An 11,145-nucleotide genomic window follows, 5' to 3' on the forward strand; every position below is an offset into this window, starting at 1 on the left:
CGGCTCCCAGAGCCCACCTGCGGCCTCACCTGGCCGACATCCTTACAGTGGTGGAGTGCCCAAACCAACTACACACACTAACAGGCTACACGCCCAGCCATTTCCACAACACTAATGCACCCATCCAAATACCATTCTGTCACCTGCACCACAGATGCCAATATCCAACCACAATTTACCTGTACCCTCGACCTAACACTTACACTACCCGCCCCGGGTATCTGTGATGGGGGTCCACTCTTCCCCCATTCACACCTTCGCACCATCCACTCCACTCCACAATTTCCACCATTCTCACTGCACGACCATCCATTCCAATACTCCAGATATTCCACACAGCCACATACACCTGTTGTTGCACACCTGTGCCCTCACACCTGGTGCCACCTGCACCCTCCTTTCTTCCTGGACCATTTGGTCAACACAACACGCAATCACCACTACTCCCTCATACACTGCTCCACACACCTGTTCAGTTGCACACCTGTGCAATCACACCTGTTCCATTCTCACCTGTTCAATCCTCACACACACGGCATCATCTCAGCTAACTACTCCCCTCTGAAACTTGCGCTTCCCAGTCGTCCCTTTAAACTATTGCGCTCCCACGTCATTATAGTCCACACTAATCTACCTGCGTCCCCACTACAGGTATCAGTCACTAACTAAACTTAACGTTACCTAATGTCATCTTCGCTAGATCCCTACAATTATCCAAGCCCTCCCTGGCTCGGTTGTCATAGCCACCCCATAAACTATTGCGCATTTGCCCCCACTCTGTGAGGGATGGTGGATTTGCCATCCCACCACATCGGGGGTCTCTCTATCAATTTTGCTCGTCCAAATTCCAACCAATTCAAAAATTTTCCATTTACTGCCGATTCTACTCACTTTTCTAAATTTCGTTTTAAATCACTATCACTATCACCATCACCCGTCTACTTATTACATCCTCTCGGTGCGCCAATTCACGTCTACAGCCCGGCTTCGTACAGCCGAGCAATGAACGCGGATTCTTTTGTGCCGGCGGCTGGATGCGTCCCGCATTCGGGGCAGGGGCGGGGGCTTACCCGGGCCGAGATCCCACGCACCACCTCGGCGTGGAGCCATCCAATGTCCCGATCTCGACCTGCCGGCACGTCTCAACAAAACGTGGTCACCATGACGACCCTTCCTATCCAGCTGCCCGCTCCGCCTAGTGGAGCCCGGACGCGGCCGTTCCAAGCGAGGCACAGCGTGGATCGCGTACGGCGGTTCTTTCGAAACCGCCGTGGTTCGGATCCCCGCTGGTCCTCGCAGCACGCGAAGCTGCCCGACGCGCACCGAGGGCCCGATTCGGCTATAAGTCGCCCTAACCGCTAAACCGGTTACCGTCGACGCTTCACCTGGACGCTTACATGCATACGCTACCCCTTTCTTGCTCATACATGCAGCCGTCTCCCTGCTCTTGGTCGTACCTTCTCTAACACACCTCGGTACACTCATTCCGCTCACCGACTTGGTCACACACCTGACCACCGAACACCTTGGCACACATTCGTCGCTCGCACACCTCACCAACACACCTCTTCGCGCCCCTTTCTCGGTCACCTCCTTTGTGACAATCACAGGTGTGCTCTCACCCGCACACCCAACCGCGTGCCTCACGACCAACTCAAGTGTGCATCCCCACACACGCTCTACCATTCCAGGTGTGCATCCTTCCATTCCAGGTGTACATCCTCGCTCACCTGTCACAACCAACTCACGCTCCGTTTCACTCTCACTACTCTCACCTCCACTCTTGACAACGCACTCACCCTTCCTCTCGACAGCGCACTCTTTCCTCATGCACCCGTCCGTTACACACCTTTCTCGCACACACTCTTCCGCACATTGTCCCGTTACACCCTCTGTAACACTCACCACAGGCATGCATTCTCCCTTACTCTTGACAGCATGCGCTTTCCCCATGCACCCGTCCGTTACACACCTTTCTCGCGCATCCTCTTGCGCACACTTTTTCGTTACTTCCTCTGTAACACTCACCACACCGCGCTTCCATGTACCCCCTCGCACACGCGCTTCGACCAACTCACTCTTGACGGCACACTCACTCCTCGGCGTGCACTTTTTCCTCACACACCCCATGGTCGGACATTCTCGCACACCTCTTTTTTCGCACACCAGACCTGTCGCACACTTCACCAACGGCCTCTCACGAACACCCGGATCCAAACCAATCCCCAAGCCGACTGAAGCTTTCCTCACATCATATACATTGCCACTCACCTCCGTACCTCGTCTCCACACCTCCTTTGCCACCTGCAAACTCTTTATTCGGTTAGTGAGCATCACATCATGAGTTGAGCACCGACCTTGCACATATTCTATCACCTCCTCCTGGATTTCTCTTTTAGTTTCTGTTCGTCCCTTCTTAATTTCACTCACCTCTTCTTCCACTTCCTCTAATTTTTGTTTAACCTCTTTTATTTCTCGGTGCGTCTCCTCTATCTCTTCCTCTAACGCCACCTTAACCGTTTCGATGTGCGTCCTCACCTCTCGGTCCTTCGTCTCCATCACTTCTGTCACCTCCTCCAACTTCTTCGTCAACCCCTCATGTACCATCTGACATTCCTTTTGTGTTGCTATTAATTCGTTTTTAATGTCCTTTTGTGTCGCTTTTAAACCCCCGATGATTGCAGTGTTCTTTTCCACTTGGTCCGCTAGTTCCCTTTGTCCGACTGTCAGCTGCTCTACTCCCTTCGTCAGATCTTCTATTCCCCCTTGTAACTTAGCCGTATTATTTCTCACCTCTTTCTCCATACGCTTCTCACCTTGCTTTACCTCCTCGCGTAGCCCCGAAACCTCCTCACTTACCCCTCGTCGTATTTCCTCCATCTCTTTTGTAGATGCCACCCTCATCTGTCCCAATTCATCCCTCTGAGCATCCAGTTTGGTTTCTACCCCGATTTTCACCTCCTCTATCTGCTCTCCCATTTGTTTGATTTCCCTGGCAGATTGTTCCCCTATTTCCCGCAATTTGTCCTCCATCTATTTTCTAACCCCATTAACCCATTTTTCACCCCCTCTAACCCATTGTCTAACCCCTCAAATTTAGCTTCTAGCCGTTCCCCCATTTCTCCCATTTTGCCCCCCATTTCGCCCCCCAATCGCTCACTATCAGCCCTCGCTCCGTCCCTCATTACCCCCATTTGGTTTCCCATTACCCCCAATTGGCCCTCCAATCGCTCACTCTGAGCATCCATCCGGTTCCCCATTACCCCCATCATTCTGCTTTCCATTTCTTCGCTATTCTTGTCCATAAGGGCCTTCATTTGTATAAAAAAAAGGTTTAAATCTACCAGCGGCGCTACTACGGTCGCGGGCGTGGACGCCGTGGCCATGTGCGAGGCGCCATTTTGTGCGTCTGAAACCTCCGCAACCACATTGCTATTTTTCTCCTCCTCCCTTTCCTCCACATACATTTCCCCGAGGTCCTGGGTCGATTCCACCCTGTCTATCTCTCCCACCGACATCCGATCGCCTTGATTGTCCATGGCGCGATCTCAAAATTCGGGTTTTGCTTTATAAAACAAAATAAATTTCGGCAGCTTGTAATTTTGAGCGCGTTAAGCGCGCTTTGGGTCCGATCTCGGGTCCGATCTCCCTCCTCGACACCAATTGTTACTCTAATAGTACAATTGGTGTTCCAAAATTTGGGCCTAACAAATTTAGTCCCAGGTCCGAATCCAACTCCTCGACACCAATTGTTACAGACGCGGCTTTAGATGTTATATTGACCGAGCGGTGGTGTATTTAACCGCGTCCGAACAGTTACTCCCCGATTAGAACCCGATTCCACCCGACGTTGACCAGATCGCCCCACAGATATTCAATCGGGAAACCTCTAAAGCGACCGAAAGAGAATGAAAAAGAAGAAGAAGAAGAATACGGAGGAAGAACAGATTTATTATACACACACAAGCAATGGATGGAAGAAGCAGTAACACAGCGAATCGTTAACTTACACTATTCATTTTTACTTAACCCCAAGACAACGAGCAGGACAGGACGTTCACACTTACACAGGGGATATTGCAGGCAGGTAGGGCTTGAGGTGGATTGCTTGAGAGGGAGGCAAAGTCGGGAGGCAGCAGCTCGCAATTCCTCGCGGTTTTGGCGGGAAAACCCTCCGTCGCGTATCCGCTGCGGTAGACGCCACGCGCTGGTTCGGCACACCTGCTCCTCTTCTTGTGGTGGAGCCGTCTCCCTCCTTTCAGCGCGTCTCTCCAAAGCTGGTTTCCTTGCCGAGTACCTCTCCTCTTTGGCTTGGAGCGTTTCGCATCTCACCGCTCCTCTTGGTGCCGCCTCTTTGCTCATCTCCCAGGTCATCTCTAAAAGCAGTCCCTTACAGTCGCTTTTATCACCTCGGGCGAAATCAAGCTGCCGGCTCCGAGGGCACGCCTACCGGGTCGCTCACCGCGGTGCTGATTGGCTGTTAGGGCTGGTTCACTCCTTCCCTCTTATGACGAGGTGGAGACACGCCTTTCTTCTCCGACTCAAAGCACATGGGCAATGGCGGCCTGCGGGATTGAAAACAACTCCCCTTTTGAAAGGAACTTTGGAGAGCGGAGATGTTTGGGGAAATTGGAAGGGCCTACGCTTATTTTGTTTGATACAATGCAAAGTCAATCTAGTGGGAAACACATATTTAGCCTACATGGAATAAGGAAATACACTATTTGAAAGATATATCGTGACCTGCGTGTAAGTTTCATGGAATTAACTAGGAGGACGGCTGCGACCATTATTTACATTACGAGGATGTTACCATACTTTTGTAACGTTCACATTGTAACGTTTTCACATTCGTTACACTTCCTCCAAAATTGTTACACTTCTCAAAAACCGTTACACTTCTCAAATTCGTTACACACTTCTCAAAATCGTTACAATATGAAACGACATCAAAAGAAGCAAAACACAAAAGACACAAACAAAAAGAAACACAAAAAGCAAACTAAACACAAAAGAAAAAACAGGAAACATCAAAGACAAAGGGGGCCCTTCCTGCTGCTCCCGCATGGAGTGGGGGTACGAGTACGAGTCATTCAAATACTGAAACGCACGGTGATCAAACATGCTGCATTATTCAGGATGTCTACCTGTTTTTTATTATTATGTGCCAGCTTGAACACAACGGCAGACAAACAGACAAACACAATGGCAAGTCACGTGATGGGCTTCAATACCTGGAAGGCTTATTCACTGTCTCCTGTACAAGTTTTTGAGTTTTTTACCTCCATATGTTCATTTTATTCTATTCCCATGGCCTTGTCATTAATTCGTCATTTCACGTCGTCCACGCATCCATTTCCCAGCAAAGGTATAAAGTCTGAGCGACGCAAGAATGACAAGTTGCTCTTCAAAGAGAAGCAGCTGGACATTTCTCACGGAAGTGCAATCAAAAAATGACTCTGAGGACAGTTATAACAGCCCTTGTGTAACCGATGACACCTGATTACCATAAAGTTATAGCTATGCACTGGTTGTTGTTGTTGTTGTTGTTGTTGTTATCCTCGCCAGAGGAGATGGTATTGCATTTGAGTCCGTTTGTTTGTCTGTTTGTTTGTCTGTTTGTCTATGTGTCCGCACAGAATAAATATGATTTTCTCTGCAACCGTTGGTACGATTGACAGGAAATTTTCACCATAGGTGCAACTCCACCTGTACAATTTTCTAATGATAATTATGACGTCATAGGTCACGTGCTTTGGCCGCCATCTTGAAAAAATCGAAAAAATTTGCACCTCTATATCTCGGAAAGCGCTAAATAGAAAAAATTGAGACATGGCTCATTGTAAAGAACTCTCCATGGGGAATAAAATATGTTAATGATGATGTCATAGGTGCCTCCATTATGACGTCATAATTCGACAAGTACAAAACTTAATCCTATCAAGATGAAATTTCTTGAGCATCATGGAGGCAGAAATTTTTTGAAAAAAATAATGATGACGTCATCGGTCACGTGGTTTGGCCACCATCTTGGAAAAACCAAAAAACTTTGCACCTCTATATCTCCGAAAGCGCTGAATAGAAAAAATTGAGACATGGCTCATTGTAAAGAACTCTCCATGGGGAATAAAATATGTTAATGATGATGTCATAGGTGCCTCCATTATGACATCATAATTCGACAAGTACAAAACTTAATCCTATTAAGATGAAATTTCTTGAGCATCATGTGGGCATAAATTGGTGGAAAAAAATAATGATGACGTAATCGATCACGTGGTTCGGCCGCCATATTTCTTTTCACACAAAAGCCTTAAAAACCACTGAAAATACATCCTGGCGATGGTTTGCAATCTCTGATTGCTCTTTTTCTTGGTTTGTATGCGGCCTGTGGCTGCTGTTTGCAACATTTTCTGGAAGGTGTTATTTCAACAGCACAACAGGGGCTCAAACTCAAGACCTTAAGATCTGAAGCCAACCACTTTAACTGTTAACCTCTCGGGCCTAGTCCATCCCTTAGGCACCCATCACCAACTCCAACTTGTAAATATTGTAAATAAAGCTTATATACAGCTGTGTGCTGGAGTAAAGACTACTTATGTGTCAATCTCCTGTGTTTTGCAATTGTTCTCCAAACGGGGGCCCACAAATTTGTTTGGCACCAGGCCCACAAAGGGTTAATCCGGCCCTGCCGTTAAGCCAACACCAGGCATATGGACTAAACATGGTGGATGAGTTGGTTCGGTGAGAAGAACCAGCCAATTTGATTTTGGTTCAGGTCCGGATCTGGTTGGTGGAGATTCAGCTTCACTAGTCTAGTAGGAAGACTAGGTCCCCCTGCACCCCCCGGAGATATACTTCTAATCAGTGTTTCTAGATTGGAAAAAATGTGTAGAAAATGACTAGCTATGGCCCCAAGCTGAAAAAATGTCCCACATACCATTTTTATGCAAATTACTGCTGCAAATTTTATGCAAAATTATGCAAATTTTATGCAAATTTTTGATGAGGAGTAGAGTTGAGGGGTCTTTGAGGGCTTCATCGAGGTGCTCTCGGTTGCAAGACTGGGTCATTCTGAGAAGCACAGCAGGGTCAGAGATCATGATGTTCTCCTCCTCAGTGAATCTCTCCATCAACAGCCTCTCCATTGCCTCACACACTGTTTTGAGGCAAAAGAGGGACTTTGCGTAGGCCTTTCCACTGAGAACACCTTTGAGAGATCCACTTGTTACTAGTTGTGCCTCAAAGAGAATCTCTGCATATCCAGAACCACGCATCTTGTGTCCAGTGAGCATCCCGATGTAGTTCATGGATGTGTGGAAGGGTCCAATCGTTACTACATGACTAGCAAATTCATTTGGCCAGCGCCAGATGATGGGAAGGGCTTTCATGCAGACACCCAGATCAAATGTATTCAGGACCCATCTCTGACCCACCTCAGCAGTTGCTGCCTCGGAACGCTCATCATTCACACCGCCAGCAGAGAATGACACAGTCTATGCCACTACGATGCAAGAGTACTACATCTGGCTCTTCATCAGATACATCGGAAGCTGTGGCCTGCAGCCTGTGCCTGGGCTAGGGGGTTTCACCTCTGCAACTGGTTCTCCCCCACCCAGCAAATCAACAGTCGACTACTGCACGCCTATCCACCAACCGATCACAGACAACGCAGTTGTTCGTGAGCTACTGAAGCGTTCCGAGGCAGCAACTGCTGAGGTGGGTCAGAGATGGGTCCTGAATACATTTGATCTGGGTGTCTGCATGAAAGCCCTTCCCATCATCTGGCGCTGGCCAAATGAATTTGCTAGTCATGTAGTAACGATTGGACCCTTCCACACATCCATGAACTACATCGGGATGCTCACTGGACACAAGATGCGTGGTTCTGGATATGCAGAGATTCTCTTTGAGGCACAACTAGTAACAAGTGGATCTCTCAAAGGTGTTCTCAGTGGAAAGGCCTACGCAAAGTCCCTCTTTTGCCTCAAAACAGTGTGTGAGGCAATGGAGAGGCTGTTGATGGAGAGATTCACTGAGGAGGAGAACATCATGATCTCTGACCCTGCTGTGCTTCTCAGAATGACCCAGTCTTGCAACCGAGAGCACCTCGATGAAGCCCTCAAAGACCCCTCAACTCTACTCCTCATCAAAAATTTGCATAAAATTTGCATAATTTTGCATAAAATTTGCAGCAGTAATTTGCATAAAAATGGTATGTGGGACATTTTTTCAGCTTGGGGCCATAGCTAGTCATTTTCTACACATTTTTCCAATCTAGAAACACTGATTAGAAGTATATCTCCGGGGGGTGCAGGGGGACCTAGTCTTCCTACTAGACTACACTTCTTATATCATACCTGGAGTGGTATCAGTTGCTGATCCTTACTCGTCAAATCTACTTGTTGGACATTGCACTTCTGTTGGCTCGGAGATGACTTTAAAGCTCGTATATCCTTGTTGGCGCATTATTGAGAAGGTCGCTTCCTCCACTCTCACTTTTTTCATGTAACACGTTGTCCTCAACAGCATGGAGTTCCTGTCTTCAACGTCTCTCACACAATGGAAATGAAATGTGGACTCGGGTTCTTCTCCATACTTTAGTGATACAAGGCGCAACCTCTGGACTTGATCCTTTCGAATGTTCTTACCGCCGACCCTTCACCCATTTATAACACGCTGGAGTTTATTTAACAAACTGTTTACTTGAGATAAGGTGTCACCTCGAGAGTCACGAGTTAACTTGTAGGTTCATTGTTGTCTGTGACATTTGTCTTTACCTTTTCAACATAACTCGCGGGTTTGTGAGTTGAACAGGCGACTGACGGGCCATGACCTGCTCATGGTCACATATCTTTGCCGCATATTTTACAGTTTTGGTGAGGGGGTGAGGGGAGGATGAAGGCTTGCTGTGGGGACGGTATTGACACCTTAGGGTTGTGATGGAGAAGGTGAGGACTTGGGGTTAGGAGGCAGAGGTTGGGGACTTGAGGTTAGTGAGGCGGGGTGGGGAGTTAAGGACTTGAAGTCACATTTTAGGGTATTGATGCCTTGGGGTTGTTATAGAGGAGGTGAGGACTTGGTGTTAGGAGACAGAGGTTGGGGACTTGGGGTTAATGAGGAGGGGTGGGGGGTTAAGGATTTGAAGTCACATTTTAGGGTATTGATGCCTTGGGGTTGTTATAGAGGAGGTGAGGACTTGGTGTTAGGAGACAGAGATTGGAGACTTGGGGTTAGTGAGGAGGGGTGAGGAGTTAAAGACTTGAAGTCACATTTTACATCACGTGGTATTTCCTCAGGTCCCTGCTAGTCTTTTCATAAACCACTGATTACAAACATGGAAAAGTCCAACAAATTTGTGGCCCCTAATTCCTAGCATTATGGGTGTGAAGAATCTCTGGAGTCCTTCCTGTCTGTCTCTGCTGCCAATGAGGGGGAGCCTCAGGCAGTAGTTTCGGTCCCTCCCAAGATGCTTGTCATGATGTTCTCATGAATTCCTTTCACATTTCCAGTGATAACCTTCACTCATGATTCCACTTCAAATGAGGAGTTTGTGCTTAATCCAACATCTTCATACCTGTTATACACCTTATGGACCTTTAACCTCCAAACTTTGACTTCATCTAGCTTAAGATTCGTCTCCCAACGATGACTATTTTTCAGTGTTTCCCATACTGGTCACCTCTACAACCTTTGGAATATGCAGAGCGTATAGCTCAAGTTATTGTTGGATGAATGGAGGCTTACATCCCCTTAACTTTGAGACTATCACTTCTTTTAATACCTGGTTCAACCATTCCTGCTCTGCGGCCATTCGGGCAAGGGATGTGGAATATCTTCATTTCTGAGTCATATCTTCAAAATATCTTCAAAAAGTCATGACAAACGTGTTATTTGTGAGGGGTAAAGCAGTCCTTTATCTAACGGAAGTCACCGGTGGAGTTTGGGGGTGGGCGGGGGGCAATTCCCCCACCTTAATTTTTTTCAGTAGTTTAAAATTAAGATTAAAACATCCCGTATTTAAACGTGAGTAACAACAATGAACGTAAACTGTATTTGTGATTTCACGTACACTGTAACTACACTAACAAACAGTACTTTTGGAAGCCAGACCGAGCGACCCATTATTGTCCCCCGTCGCACCGCGGAGCGAAAGGGGGACTATGGTTTTCCCCTCTGTCCGTCCGGGCGTGCGTGCGTGCGTACATGCGTGCGTGCGTGCGTAAGCGAAGGACCGAATTCTAATTTGGTGTGCGGGTGCAACCCACGTCAAAATCCAAGATGGCCGCCGCCATGTATGTCTGAAACTTGTGAGCGGAATATCTTGAAAAATAAGCGTAGTACCAACTTCTAATCTGGTGTGTGGGTGTATCTCGTCATAAGGAAGAACTCCATTGAAAATTGGGTCGCCACGTCAAAATCCAAGATGGCCGCCACCATATATATGTCTGAACCTTGTGAGCGAAATATCTTGAAAAATAAACGAACTACTAACTTCTAATCTGGTGTGTGGGTGTATCTCGTCATAAGGGAGAACGCTATTGAAAATTGGGTCGCCACGTCAAAATTCAAGATGGCCGCCTTGCGTCTTCCACGTTGTCAACTCACATCACTTCACCGATGGTGGAACCTAGGCGTAACGCTTGTGAATATTAAGCCCTTGCCCTCTCCTTCTTAAAACCTTCTTCATTAATTAAACACTTCTAAAACCCCTCAAAACTTTCCCATCTCCTTTGAAGTCTCTATAATGTTACCACTCAATGCAGTAAACACACTGGGTATTATTGTAACGTCAAATCCATCAAAAGGAGTTTCCCGGCCAGGGTTTTGGAGAATTTACTGTTGCAGTTTAATAAAGCATTGACTTGGAATCCGAATGTCTTGGACGTCTTTTCTTACACGCGAAAGAAAACCTCAAATTGTAAAAAGTCTATCTTTTATAATATACTGGGAGTCCTGTTGAGATGTTGAAGATTCTTCTCATCTGAACAGTTCCTCAGATTAGATAAATGATTAATTTGGCCTTGTACAGAGTACAGCTCTCACCTATAGTGAGTTTCTAGCTCCACATACTTGATAGAGTCGAGTCCAAAGCAATCCGAGTTATCAACTCTCCCAATCTGACCTCAAAACTCAACCCACGTG

The sequence above is a fragment of the Myxine glutinosa genome, chromosome 5, assembly GCF_964187855.1.
Source record: "Myxine glutinosa chromosome 5, kmMyxGlut1.1, whole genome shotgun sequence".
NCBI classification, from domain to species: Eukaryota; Metazoa; Chordata; class Myxini; order Myxiniformes; family Myxinidae; genus Myxine; species Myxine glutinosa.